Below are 12927 nucleotides of genomic sequence, written 5' to 3'. Positions count from 1 at the left end.
TTAGGGACACTGTGCAGAGTGAAATGAGCCAGACGTGAAAGAACAAATGCTGCTGGATTCCACTTTAATGAGGTTCCTAAAGCCGTCAAGTTCACAGAGAAGAACGAATGGTGGTGGCCAGGGGCTGGCGGAGGACTAAAGGGAGCTGCTGTTCCGTGGGTGCAGAGTTTCAGGTTTATGAGAAGGTGGTGATGGCAGCACGACAATGTGAAGGTACCTGTTGCCACTGAAATGCCCACTTTAAAAATGGTCAAAATGGTAAACTTAAGTTACGTATATTTACAGTCAAGTAAATTATATATATCGGAGAAGGCAATGGCACCCCACTCCAGTACTCTTGCCTGGAAAATCCCATGGATGGAGGAGCCTGGTAGGCTGCAGTCCATGGGGTTGCTAGGAGTCGGACACGACTGAGCGACTTCACTTTGACTTTTCACTTTCATGCATTGGAGGAGGAAATGGCACCCCACTCCAGTACTCTTGCCTGGAAAATCCCATGGATGGAGGAGCCTGGTGGGCTACAGTCCATGGGGTCGCTAAGAGTCAGAGACAACTGAGCAACTTCACTTTCACCTTTCACTTTCATGCACTGGAGAAGGAAATGGCAACCCACTCCAGTGTTCTTGCCTGGAGAATCCCAGGGACGGGGGAGCCTGGTGGGCTGCCGTCTCTGGGGTCGCACAGAGTCGGACACGACTGAAGCGACTTAGCAGCAGCAGCAGCATATATATGCATATATATAAATTAAATATGAAATATTGTGTGTGGCATACAAAAATAACCTGTTACGTGTGGGGAACTGTTTATTGTTTTGTTTTGTTTTTACCATGAGCATGTCATACTTTCATAATAAAACCAACAAAGACATTTAGCCTTATAAGGCAAACAGATTTCAAATTGCAACCCACGATGGGATTTAAGAACTCCCGGTTCTTAGAATGGCACAAAGATGTTGCCTGACTCCTCTGGCTACCACCACCAGCCTGGTCTGCAGTGGACCATGAGAAATACCCCTCCAAAAGCAGTAAGTCAGGCTTTGGGTGCTGGCCAGGTGTACCACATGTGTCCCCTGGCCCTCCTCTGCTCCCATGAAACCAGCAGGAGGGAAGTACCCCCCCAAGCCAGAGGTGATGGAGGGGTTGGAGGGCCCCTCCCTGGGCTCTGACTCCAGGATGACTCCAGTTATGGTTTCCCCAGGAGGAAACGAGCCTGGTCACCCTTTTTCCCCTTCTAGGACGGCACAAGGGAATGACTTGGCCCATCCCTGCATGCCCTAGCCTCTCCCGAGATGGCACTGGTGAAACCATCCCACCATCCTCCTCCACAGTGGGGAGGAAGCTAGACTGAAGAGGGAGGCAGAGGAAATGGTTCATCTGCCCAGCTGAGGAAGACACGGGATGAGGGAGGTACAGAGAACCCATAGCTCCCTCCATAACACACCAGGCTCTGCCTTCAGTCCTGTGTTCCCACTGATTAGTCCCTGCTGATCCATCCAGGACCTGCAGACCCCAGACAACTGGCCTTGCCTCAGTTTCCTTATCTGTAACTCGAAGGGGATGGACCCTTTGCTATCAAAGGCTCCTTTTAGCTCTGAAACCCTAGACTTCCCTGGAAGCTGGGTGATGGGCCAGAACCAAGAAAGGGCTGGGAAGACAAGACCCAGCCTTGGAACAGGACAGCTTCAGGGCAGATGCTCAGAAGGAAACACAATGCTTCTAACTGGAACACCAGCACCTCCACCCTCAGGCCAAGCCACCCATTCATCCATTCATTTCATTTTTTTCTGAGCTCTTACCCTGTGCAGGGACAGAGACAGTGCTGGAAAACGGCAGTGAGTCAGCCAGCCTTGGAGGTGCTCACAGCCTCGTGAATGTTGCCACCAAGTTTCAAGACTTGCCATCACAACCCATATCCCCAAGGCCAGCCCTTTGAGGAAGCAGAACCTGGAAGAGTCACACAAACAGCAGGCAGAAAGGGAAGCCTGATGGCACCCCCAAGAGAGTACCAAACCGAACTTGAGAGTCAGGAAAGTCTGGTTCAAATCCCGAGTCCGCTGCTGATTCACTATGTGACCTTGGACAAGCTTCTTTGGCCCTCTGGGCCTCAGTTTCCTCATCTGTCAAGAGTGAGACCAGATCCAATCTTGGATCTGGTCTGTGCAGGACCTTCCAGCTCTGACAGCCTGGGCCTCCTATACACAAGCCCTCAAACCCGGGATCACAGCCGGGATGCCTGCGGGAACCAGCAGCACTGCTGACCCCTGCAGGACCCTCAGATCCAGACAAGCCGAGCTGACAGCTAGCCAACTCTGGGTGCTCCACTGCTCGGCGTGCAAAGCCCAGCTGCTGGAGGCAAACGCCTGCTTCAACCTCCGGGATGAAATGGATGTCCAAGATGTCTCGGAGTTGGAACCTTTTATCTTGGGATGGGGTCAGAGGACCAGAAGGAAGCTCTATGCATTCCCTGTGCCCCACTGTCTAGCACGGGGAAGTGGAGCCCTGCTCGCCCCATCTCTGCCGGATTTGAACCACAAACACAGCCCTTTTCTGAAGGGAAGAACTTAACACAAAGCAGATGCACAGGGACTTTCCCCCACCCTCTCCTGGCCCTAAAATTAAACGTTCAGTGTCCCCTCTGCCAAAATTCACTTGAAGGCCAAGCCTTAAAGAGCCAGCACCTCCGGTTCTCACCCTCACACACTCTCAATCACATCCTCTCTTAAACAAAATGTCAAGGTCCCCAAATGGAAAGTGTGGATGGGCGGCCTCCCAGGAGTGCCCAGCAGCCCTGCAGGCCAGGGACAGATTTAAAAGGAGAGATCACTGGGGAAGGAACGCTGAAACCCCACCCCCCTCCACTAGCCCAACAGGGACCAAAGTGCAGCCTCACAGGTGGGGATCGTGAACAGGGGATTTGCCCCCGGGGAGGGCACGGCCGGAGCTGGCAGACAAGCACAGCCATCCCAAAGGGAGCAGGCCTGAGCAGCAGCCTGGTCCCGGGGGGCATGTTGGAGATTCCTGGAAGAGTTCATTTCCTGGCCTTCAGTTTCCAGTCTCTCGAGAAAATGGAGTGAATCATGGGCATTTATTTAACTCTGATCTCATTCAAAGCAGTGATGACTCGGATAAAACACATCTTAGGAGAACTGGACTCTTGCTGGGCTTTGCGGGCTTCCCAGCTGCCAGGCAGGTGACTCCCTGGTCATGAAAGTTCTCCTGGTCCTACTTGTTGTTCTCTCTCAGTTGCTCAGTCATGTCCGACTCTGCAACCCCATGGATTGCAGCACACCAGGCTTCCCTGTCCTTCACCATCTCCTGGAGTTTGCAAGATCACATCCATTCAATCAGTGATGCCATCCAACCATCTCGTCCTCTGGTCCTGTATGTATGTCCAATTCTGGCTGAAGGCCCAGACCGTCCATCTACCTGCCTCCTCTCCTCCCCATGACTCCTGGCCATGCTAGGACCACGCCCCAGCAATCAGCACCAATCAGCTTGCTCAGCACATCCAGTCACCGCAGCAAGCGGACACACACCCTGTTCTCAAGCTCGGGGGGCCGTGTCTTACCCACTCTGTGTGCTTCATGGGACCCAAGAGTGCACAGCACTCAGCAAAGTGCTCAGAACAGACAGTTAAATCTCACTGAGCTGCCATTCCTCAAGAAAAAGGGCAGGTGATGGCAGAAAAACATTTGGAGAGGGATGTTGCTGCAGACAGCAATTCTCTGACTTGCAAAAAAAAAAAAAAGAGTACTATCTTTTTTTACATATTTAATCCTATAACTTCGACACAGTCATTTTCACTTTTGTATGCTATCTTCCTGTTTACACAGATTTTTACAGTTGCAACTGATTACAATGTACATACTAGATGAAGTTCTCCTGCTTTCAACATTCTGTTGAGCATTTTATTCCTGTGTGATCATCCTAAATGTCACTTAAAGGCTGAAAAAATGTTCCACCACGATCATGTGTCAGGACGGTTTGTTAAATTCCTCCCCTGACGTGAGTGAGACACAGGAACCTTCCCTTCTGCTCCTATGGACAGCACAGAGACTATTCTGAAGCCTTTCTTTGTTTTAGTTGGACGCTTTCCTCAGGACACAATCCTGGGGGTGGAATTACCCGGCCCAAGGGGAAGAACATTTCCATAGTTCTGCTACGTAAACAAGCCCCAGATACTAACCCACAGGCTGCACCAATCCTCAAGGACTTCAGAAAAGACCACAAGCACGCACTGGACTAGAAGCCTGCCCTGATCAGATTCTCTTCTTACTTTTTAAAGTTGAGTTGTTCTGACTGGAAGAGTTCGTCTTTTCTGGGCCTCCAGGCTCAGTGCTCTGGACATCCTTTTTCTTAAATCCGACCTCTGAGTCCTCTATACCCGTCCTTCTTGTAACCCCAGTCCACTCTGACATCAGTAGACCTTGTAGCTCCCCTAAAGCTTTCCCTACCTGATCCCCTTCTACACTGTGGCCCCCACAGTGCCACATCTCCCCTGCAAAACTCTCAGCCCCTCTGCTAGGCAGAAGGCTGCCAGAGGGTTTCTTGACCTAGAGCCTCCAAGATGACCCCCTAAGGGTGTGGAGTCATTAGGGAATTGCCTGTTAAGCTGAGTCCTACAGGCCTTCAAGCTTCCTGTGCTGCCTGGGCCCCTATCTCGAGGGGACAGTTTGAGTCTGGGCCAGCAAACACACTGCTGCTGGCAGACCCCCAGGCTGAAATGATCCAGGGCCATAACAATGAGGAGGCGTTTACACGGTCTAGGGCCAACCCAAACCCCTCCTGTCACGCTGTCTGGAGGAAAGCTAGAACCCAGACAACAGCCCACAGTCAGAATTTGGCTCAACTGAGAGTAGAGGACCAGAGGTCACTAAGGTGGACGGGGAGGGGAGGCGGGCAGAGCAGGATACACAACGCTGAAAAGCCCTCCCTCCACAGGAAACCAAACAACGGGGCTGGCAGGTCACTGCAGGACACAGATGTTTGTGCTTAGTGGCCAGGACAGGGTGGGCCGCCTGTCTGGTACAGACACCCCCTCTGCAAGTCCAGGATGAGAAAGCGGCTTCCACCCACCATGGTCACCCCAACAGTGCTTGCAGATAGCCCACCGGCCCACCTGCTCCAAAGCCAAAACCGTCACAAGAGGAAACAGGAGGAGATCTTCCCTCCCGTCCCCTATCAATACTTCCCCTCTGGGCTTGGGGTCCAGAAGAGATACCTGACTCACATTTGCGGCGGGGGCGGGGCGCAGCTAGTGAATTTGCAGTCTATGAGAAGACAAAGCATCACCAAGATGTCCCAGGGGAAGTGAAAGAGTTGAGCTCGTTTAGCTGAACACCTATCGTTCAGCCTGAAGCAACAACATTCCCAGGTCATCCTTCACAGAGGTCTCTGCTGCTGCTGCTAAGTCACTTCAGTCGTGTCAGACTCTGTGCGACCCCATAGACGGCAGCCCACCAGGCTCCCCCGTCCCTGGGATTCTCCAGGCAAGAACACTGGAGTGGGTTGCCATTGCCTTCTCCAATGCATGAAAGTGAAAAGTGAAAGTGAAGTCGCTCAGTTGTGTCCGACTCTTAGCGACCCCATGGACTGCAGCCCACCAGGCTCCTCCGTCCATGGGATTTTCCAGGCAAGAGTACCCGAGTGGGCTCTAGTGTTGTCTAAAACTTGAGGTAGGAGCTTGCTAGAAATGCAGATTCCACGGCTCTGAGACTAGAGTATTTGGTTCAGCAGGTCTAGGCAAGGCCCAGGAAGCTACAATTTTTATATGAATGCTAGGTGGCCCACAGACCACCCTTTAGGGAATACAGCCTTGGCGTGAAACTCTCCACTTGGATGGCAGAGGGTGGACGTGCCTGCAGGAACCAGAATTCTACAGGGAAGTCATGGCCACCTGGAGTAGTAGATGATCATTTAATAACGTGTAAGTAGTAGGCCCTTCGGAGAAGGCAATGGCACCCCACTCCAGTACTCTTGCCTGGAAAATCCCATGGACAGAGGGGCCTGGTGGGCTGCAGTCCACGGGGTCGCTAGGAGTCGGCCACAATTGAGTGACTTCACTTTTACTTTTCATTTTCATGCATTGGAGAAGGAAATGGCAACCCACTCCAGTGTTCTTGCCTGGAGAATCCCAGGGACGGGGGAGCCTGGTGAGCTGCCATCTCTGGGGTCACACAGAGTCGGACACAACTGAAGCCACTTAGCAGCAGCAGCAGCAGCAGGCCCTTAATTGCTACCTGCCTCCACTTCTCACAGCATAGATCCTCTCTCTTCACAGAGCAAAGCACAAGCCATGGTCTCCTCAGGAGTCCCTCTCCCTCTCCCAATTACCATGAATTGTAACTAGACCAGCCTTGACAGTTCACTGTGGTTTTCTGGGTGGGGGGAAGCAGAGGGTAGAGTGTCTAACCAACCAGACAGAATAAATCAATCCCAGCCTCTCCACGTGGCCACAAACTAGAGCCTTACAAGGCTCCAGCAGGGAGCTCTTTACCCAAACAACTAGAACAGCAGCTGAGACATTCTGGTGGTGTCCCCCTTCAGGGCCTCCCCAAGGAAATGTCCTAACACCAAGACTCTCTGTGGTGGATCTCATGGTTTCAAAGTTCTGATCATCCACAGCCCCCAGACATAGGAAAACTCTCCCCAACTGTGTCAGATGAGCTAACCATAGGAAAAACAGCACTGGAACATCAAGCCTCCTCTAAGTGCACCTCCTCAAGGGCCTGACAATTCCACAGATGGGCAGCTCTAAGCAGCCATCATTTCAGCATCACTTCTTCCCATAACAAGGGCAGCTATGGTCCTGCCCAAATCCCACCCAACTCAAAGGCAAGTCCAAAGTTGCAGGAAAAAGGAAGCTTCTGTGCACCACCTCCCCCATACCGAAAGTAACAGAACCATCCAGGTGAGCCCTACTGTGGCCACAGTACCAAGCGCTCCCAGCATATTCACCCATTCTGGCATCTGAAGCCCCCTAAGACACTGAATAGAGTCAGACATGATTGAAGCGACTTTGCATAAGAAAGTGTTAGTTCTTGGAATTCCTGGGGACTGAGACCTCCATCCCAATTTGAGGTTAAGTCATTCCATGGACAGACCTTCTTCTTCCTCCCACCCCAGTATTCAGAGCGGACGCGTAACTGCTCGGGTCACAGACATCTCGCTGTGGGTTGGAGGTGTCAGCCACCCTCAGCCCAGCACCGGCACCCCAGCCAAGAGGTCAACAAGGGCCAGCCCAGATCAGGAAGTGGTCTCTCCTGCCTCCAGGAGGCCCCCTCCTAAGGACAAGCTGCAGAGGAGAGGGTCGCCTGGACCACAGGATACTCGGTTCAGAGAAGCGAACAGGGAAGTGAGAACCCGCACGGAGACGGCAGGCGCAGGTTCTCATTTACGACTCGTCCTACTTCCCTTCAATTTCACCAAACACCCTGGCTCTTTGTGACGAGCCTCACAGGAACTTGGGGAATGCGGTCAGGAGCCAGGACCGGGCAGAATCTTCGCAGACACAGATTCCACTTCTTGCTTGCTTGTCCCCCCAGCACTCAGCAGCCACACCCCTGGCCCTTAGGTCTCGCCTGGCAAGGGGCAGCTACTGCTAAGTTGCCAATAGGCGATAATATTTCACATGTTCCTCTCAAATGTTTAAATCCTGAGAGTTTCCCAGTCACCTTCTTATGTATCTAGCACTAGAAAAAAATGTTAGCGAGCCCTTGAGAACCTTAGAAATGTAAGTCTACAGCCAGGGACGGGCCAATGCCTGAGAAGATACTTTGGGTCCAAGGAAAACCAGGCACCCCCGCCTCTGCCAGGTAGGGGTCCCCTAAGGATGGCCATTAAGGGGGGACTGTCGCAGATCTGATAAGAGGCAACAGATTCACCGCAGCAGCCCATCAAACCACACACCTCCATGCTCTCGGGTGAGGGAATTCTGCTGCTGCTGCTAAGTCACTTCAGTTGTGTCAGACTCTGTGCGACCCCATAGATGGCAGCCTACCAGGCTCCCCTGTCCCTGGGATTCTCCAGGCAAGAACACTGGAGTGGGTTGCCATTTCCTTCTCCAATGCGTGAAAGTGAAAAGTGAAAGTGAAGTCGCTCAGTCGTGTCCGACTCTTAGCGACCCCATGGATTGCAGCCTACCAGGCTCCTCCATCCATGGGATTTTCCAAGCAAGAGTACTGGAGTGGGGTGCCATTGCCTTCTCCGGAGGGAATTCTAGGCGATCCTTATTTTCTTCTTTGTATTTTGCTGTATTTTTTAAATTTGCTGCAGTAAATACTACTTTTCATCTCAATTAGTTTAAAAAAATAGGCTGAGTATAAGCTATAAAAGTACTAAACCACTTTGTTGTACACCTGAAACTGTACTTCAACAAAAAATAGCTTGTATATTATGGATGGCACATTAAGCTAGCCTGCCCTTTCTATTTCTCTTATTATTTTTAAAATTTTATTTATTTTTAACTGAAGGATAATTGCTTTTCAATATCGTGTTGGTTTCTGCCAAACATCAACATGAATCAGCCGTAGGTATACATATATCTCCTCCTCCTTGACCCTCCTTCCCACCTCCCGCCCCATCCCACCCCTCTAGTTTGTCAGAGCACAGAAGTACAGACTGCGTCACAAATCTGCACGTCACCCTTGCACAGGGACCACGCTAATCTACTCTGTGTCATTCTAATTTTAGTATATGTGCTGCCACAGCGAGCACCATTTGATTTTTTATTAGTCTGCATTTTAAAGGCAACTGATTAGTATGTAAAAGCACTTATAGAAATGATCATCTCTTTTAACCAATTTACTCAGCTCCTAGATATTATCCTAAAATGCAGGAAAAGGTCCACGGTGAAAGGAGTATTTATAGAGGAATTATCTATGAGCGCTCAAAGCTGGACACTATGAAAATGCCCAGGGATGGGAGAATTAAGAGGAGCAGTTTGTCACCTGGCGGAACAGTCGGGCAGCCAGTCGAGGTCCAGGCCCAGGCCTGACTGGACAGCCTCATCCCCGCTCTGCAGCCAAGAGTCAGGGGCCAGGAGCACCTTGTTGAGCAGACCACCAAGTGCTTCCAGAAGACAGCTTTGGCTTCAATGGCTCTCCTTCTAAAGAGGTGATGTGAGCCAAACTCTTGTTTTCCTAATGAAATAGCAGTTTTGGCCTCAGACGGCCCAGCAGTTGGAAGCATAAGTTCTCATCTCAGAAAAGCCTCCGAAAACCTCTGAACACAGCCCAGGAGTCCACACTGACCGCCCTCTAGCCCCTATCAGACAAGTGCAAGTGAGTTTCCAGGAAACGCTGATGAGCGTCTCCAAGGACCGGGGCCTCGCTCAGGCTGCAGCTCTAGAAACAGTGGAACCAGCTTTCATTTCTCAGCTCCCCACAGAAGTACCTTCACACCAGTATGATTTAACACCGTGCCTTTGACTCTACCGCAGGTTGATTTAAGAACCAATATACAAAAAGGTCTCTGTGAGCTCCATGAAACCAACACTGATGGCATCATCAGCACACTGCTCTCCTAAAATGGAAAAGCCCTTGGTGTTCGGTGCTCACGCTAAGAGACAAGGTGTCTCTTTCTCACGAACCAGCGCACTTCCCTTTATTAGGAAGTAGATGATAATTCCAATTTCTCCTTTTGTTTTAGCTACTGGGCAGCTCAAAACTAGGGTCAGTGCTTACAAAAACTAAGTTCTTTTAACATTATTTTCTCAATTACCTCACCCACCTACAACCACCCTGACAAAGCTCTGGATCTTTTTTTTTTTTGTAGTATGGTTGATTTTAAATGTTGTGTTAATTTCAGGTAGACAGCAAAGTGAATCAGTTATACATGCACATGTATCTACTCTTTCTTAGATTCTTTTCCCATATAGGTCATTACAGAGTACAGAGTCGAGTTCCCTCCGCTACACTTGCATTAAGTTGTTTTTTTTTTTTAATTGGAGGATAATTACTTTACAATATTGTGCTGGTTTCTGCCATCCATCTTCATGGATCAGCCACAGGCATGCATATATCCCCTCCCTCTTGAACCTCCCTCCCATCTCCCACTCCATCCCTACCCCTCTAGGATGTCACAGAGCACCTTCCTCACTTTCATGCTTTCCTCAAATGCTTTTTAGAAAAAGATGCAGGAAAGTACAAATAAATACGTATTCATGAAACAGTCTGTACACTTGGATCTCACTTGCTCCAGGGAAGGAAGATAAAGGCTGTGTGGCTATATAAGAAAAGGTATCTTTGATAAAAATGCCAAGTGGGGAAATATAAAAGTAAACTAAATATAAAAGTAAATATAAAAAGGAAATATAAAAGTAACCACCGTTATAAAAATAACACAAGCGTGAGGATAAAAACAAAACCGGCTTCTCGAAATTTAAGTAGCTGTGTTTAGGTGAAAGGGTTAAAGTGGTCATTCACCGTTCCCCCAAAGTCATTTATCTTCTCAGATGGAAACAGAGGTCCATGGAGGTGAAGCAGGCAGGCAGTGAGAAACTAGAAAAGCCAACCTCCCCTGGCCTTTTCAATGTTATCCCCAGGCTGCCCCAAGGAGGGAGGGAACAGGCTCCAGCGCCCATCTGGATTCTGAGGGACTAGAACCCAGTAGATGATGGTCTGCATTTAGTAGGGTCTTGAGGAAGATGCCTCGTGCTCTGAAATCACAGCTGTTTGAGATGCTAGTCCTCACCTGGCAGTCAGTGGACATTTTCTGCACACTCCCCCATAAGAACGATGAATTGCACACGTGGGCGGTAGGGAGGCAAGGGCCACGAGTCACAAGCCCAGGCCTCCGAAAATATACCTAGGACTCGATCGGCAAACTAGTGACCCCTAATCCTTCCAGTGTGCAATCAAATCCCAGAAGGTTTCCTCATCCACCCTCGGAAACCACCCCTACATCTGACCAATAGACATCCACGAACAGCCTGAACTTCCTCAACACCCTCAGCACACAGCATCCGTCTAGCCTACGTGCCGGGACTACAAGGTCCCAGGTGTATCTGGTGCCCTGTCAATGTGAGGTGAGCAGCCTGCAGATAGGATAGTTCAGCCCTGCTGAGCACCATGGTTTGGCCAAGTGGAATAGAGGCTTTCTCCTGCGTCTACTGAAGTCAGGATCCCGAGGGCTACCAGAATGGCATGTGGCTGCCTCTTCTGCCTCCATCTCCTGTCTAATGACAACGGCTCACATCAGGCAGAGAAGTATCAGTGGTCCATGAGGGGCAGAAGCAGGGTCCTGCTCAGCCCTGGATGGCAAGCAGGACTTCGGAGCAGGCTGACTCATCACCTTGCAGGTGGAGTGAGCTCATTCCTTTCAGGGCATCCTTGGAACTGGAAACCCACAGCAGAGATGGTTCCCATGGCAACAGGCCAACACCTCCTCCATAGCCGCCTTCCTTGGAGCACCACTTGTCTGTGCCCACGGGTCACTTAACCAACTCTCTCCCAGCTTATATTCTTAGAAAAGACCGTGAAGGGCCAGTGCCCTCCTTCCTCCATGTCCTTCCCATCTCATTTCTTTTAGAGTTAGTTGAATACCTCAATTAGAAGGGTTTTGTTTCAGTATTGTTTTTTGGCCATGCCACATGGCTTGTGGGATTCGTTCCCCAACCAGGGACTGAACCCTGGCCCTCAACAGCGAAAGCACGAAGTCCTAATCGCTGGACCACCAGGGAATTCCCCCCATTTCCATTTCAGCAGACCTAAACACATTTAAGACCAGGTAACTCCCAACCTAACAGTTCATTCCTTCTTTGGAAAGTGTGACTAGTAGAAATTCTGAGCTTAACTCCATTTCCACTCAACTTCCCCCAAGTCCTGCTCCTCCAAGCCCTGGGGCCCACTCAACACGCCAAGTCCAGCAGAGCCTCTTCCAGCCTGGTGACTGCTCTAAACAGCCAGCTTTCTTCAAATACTCCTCTGACTCGGTTCCCCCACCTCCCCTGCCCCGTTCCCAAACCTCCACTGAAGATTACACTGGCCTCTAACCCTCTCAGCACACACTGTCCAGTTCAGACAGGCCCGGAGCCCGCTACTGCCCCCACAGACCCTCTGGGCTCACCGTCACCCGCCCCCAGGCCTCTTCCCCTCCAGCTGCTCCCCGCCCCACCTCACACTCATTCCCCGCCCTTCCCTTCCCAGAACTTGACACTCACTGTCTCATGTTTTTGGTCACACTCTGCCTGGTCCACCTCCCCCACTCTCTGCCACCACCCCCCTCGCCTGACTCACTCTTATATATTCTAGATTTAAATTTTAGCTCACAGTATCACCTCCTGTGGGAGGTCTTACTGGTTTCCTCAAAGGCAGCCTGGGGCCTTCCTTGCGTGCCCTTCACTGTAGAGGCTGTGACATCCTTGATCATGACAGGGAAATGCTAGGTGGTGGGTCTCTCACTCAACTGGCCTCTTCAGAGACACATGTCCTGCATCATCTGGCCGTGATCTGAAAAGAGCGAGTGCTTAATATCTCTTAAATCCAGGTGGCAAGCACCTGGCTATGTGTTTTACTATTCTGTACTTTGAAAGTATTTGAACACCATTTAAAAAGAGAGATAATAAATATGAACTGAGTGGATGAACTTTTGTTGGCTGCACTGCCTTTAGCCACAGCGTATGTGTCTGAACATCTCATGGATCTGCTGAACTCATCCCTCAGGAACTTTCTTCCCACTCTGGGGCTGGAGCCCAATGCCACATGGTCCAATGCAGTCAGGTCAAACCTTCAAATAAGCACCTCCAGCGTGCCTGGCACATGTCTCATGGCAGTGACGTGAAAGCGAGTTCTTACTAGTCCTATAGCATCATCTCATCTCTGTGTGTCCTTTTCCTCTCGAGAAGCTCTTAGCAGTTCATCCTAGCGTGCTAATCTCACTGTAAAGTGTCCCAGGTGGCTACGTACGACCAGCAGGTTCCGCTGCTAAT

At 50.5% G+C, this 12927-nt stretch overlaps 1 protein-coding gene and 1 non-coding gene across 2 annotated transcripts in view; both read right to left on the bottom strand.

Moving 5' to 3' along the window:
- ACTN1 (actinin alpha 1) overlaps window positions 1-12927 on the bottom strand; it is a 98183-nt gene that overhangs the window by 66645 nt on the left and 18611 nt on the right.
- LOC138989600 (U6 spliceosomal RNA) lies at window positions 8608-8714 on the bottom strand. Its single transcript, XR_011465859.1, has one exon. It is a non-coding gene; the product is annotated as a U6 spliceosomal RNA (small nuclear RNA).

This window comes from Bos mutus, chromosome 10 (genome assembly GCF_027580195.1).
Source record: "Bos mutus isolate GX-2022 chromosome 10, NWIPB_WYAK_1.1, whole genome shotgun sequence".
In the NCBI taxonomy this organism is placed as follows: domain Eukaryota; kingdom Metazoa; phylum Chordata; class Mammalia; order Artiodactyla; family Bovidae; genus Bos; species Bos mutus.
The sequence above is the reverse complement of the archived record's forward strand: the minus strand, read 5'-3'. Positions and strand labels throughout refer to the sequence as shown.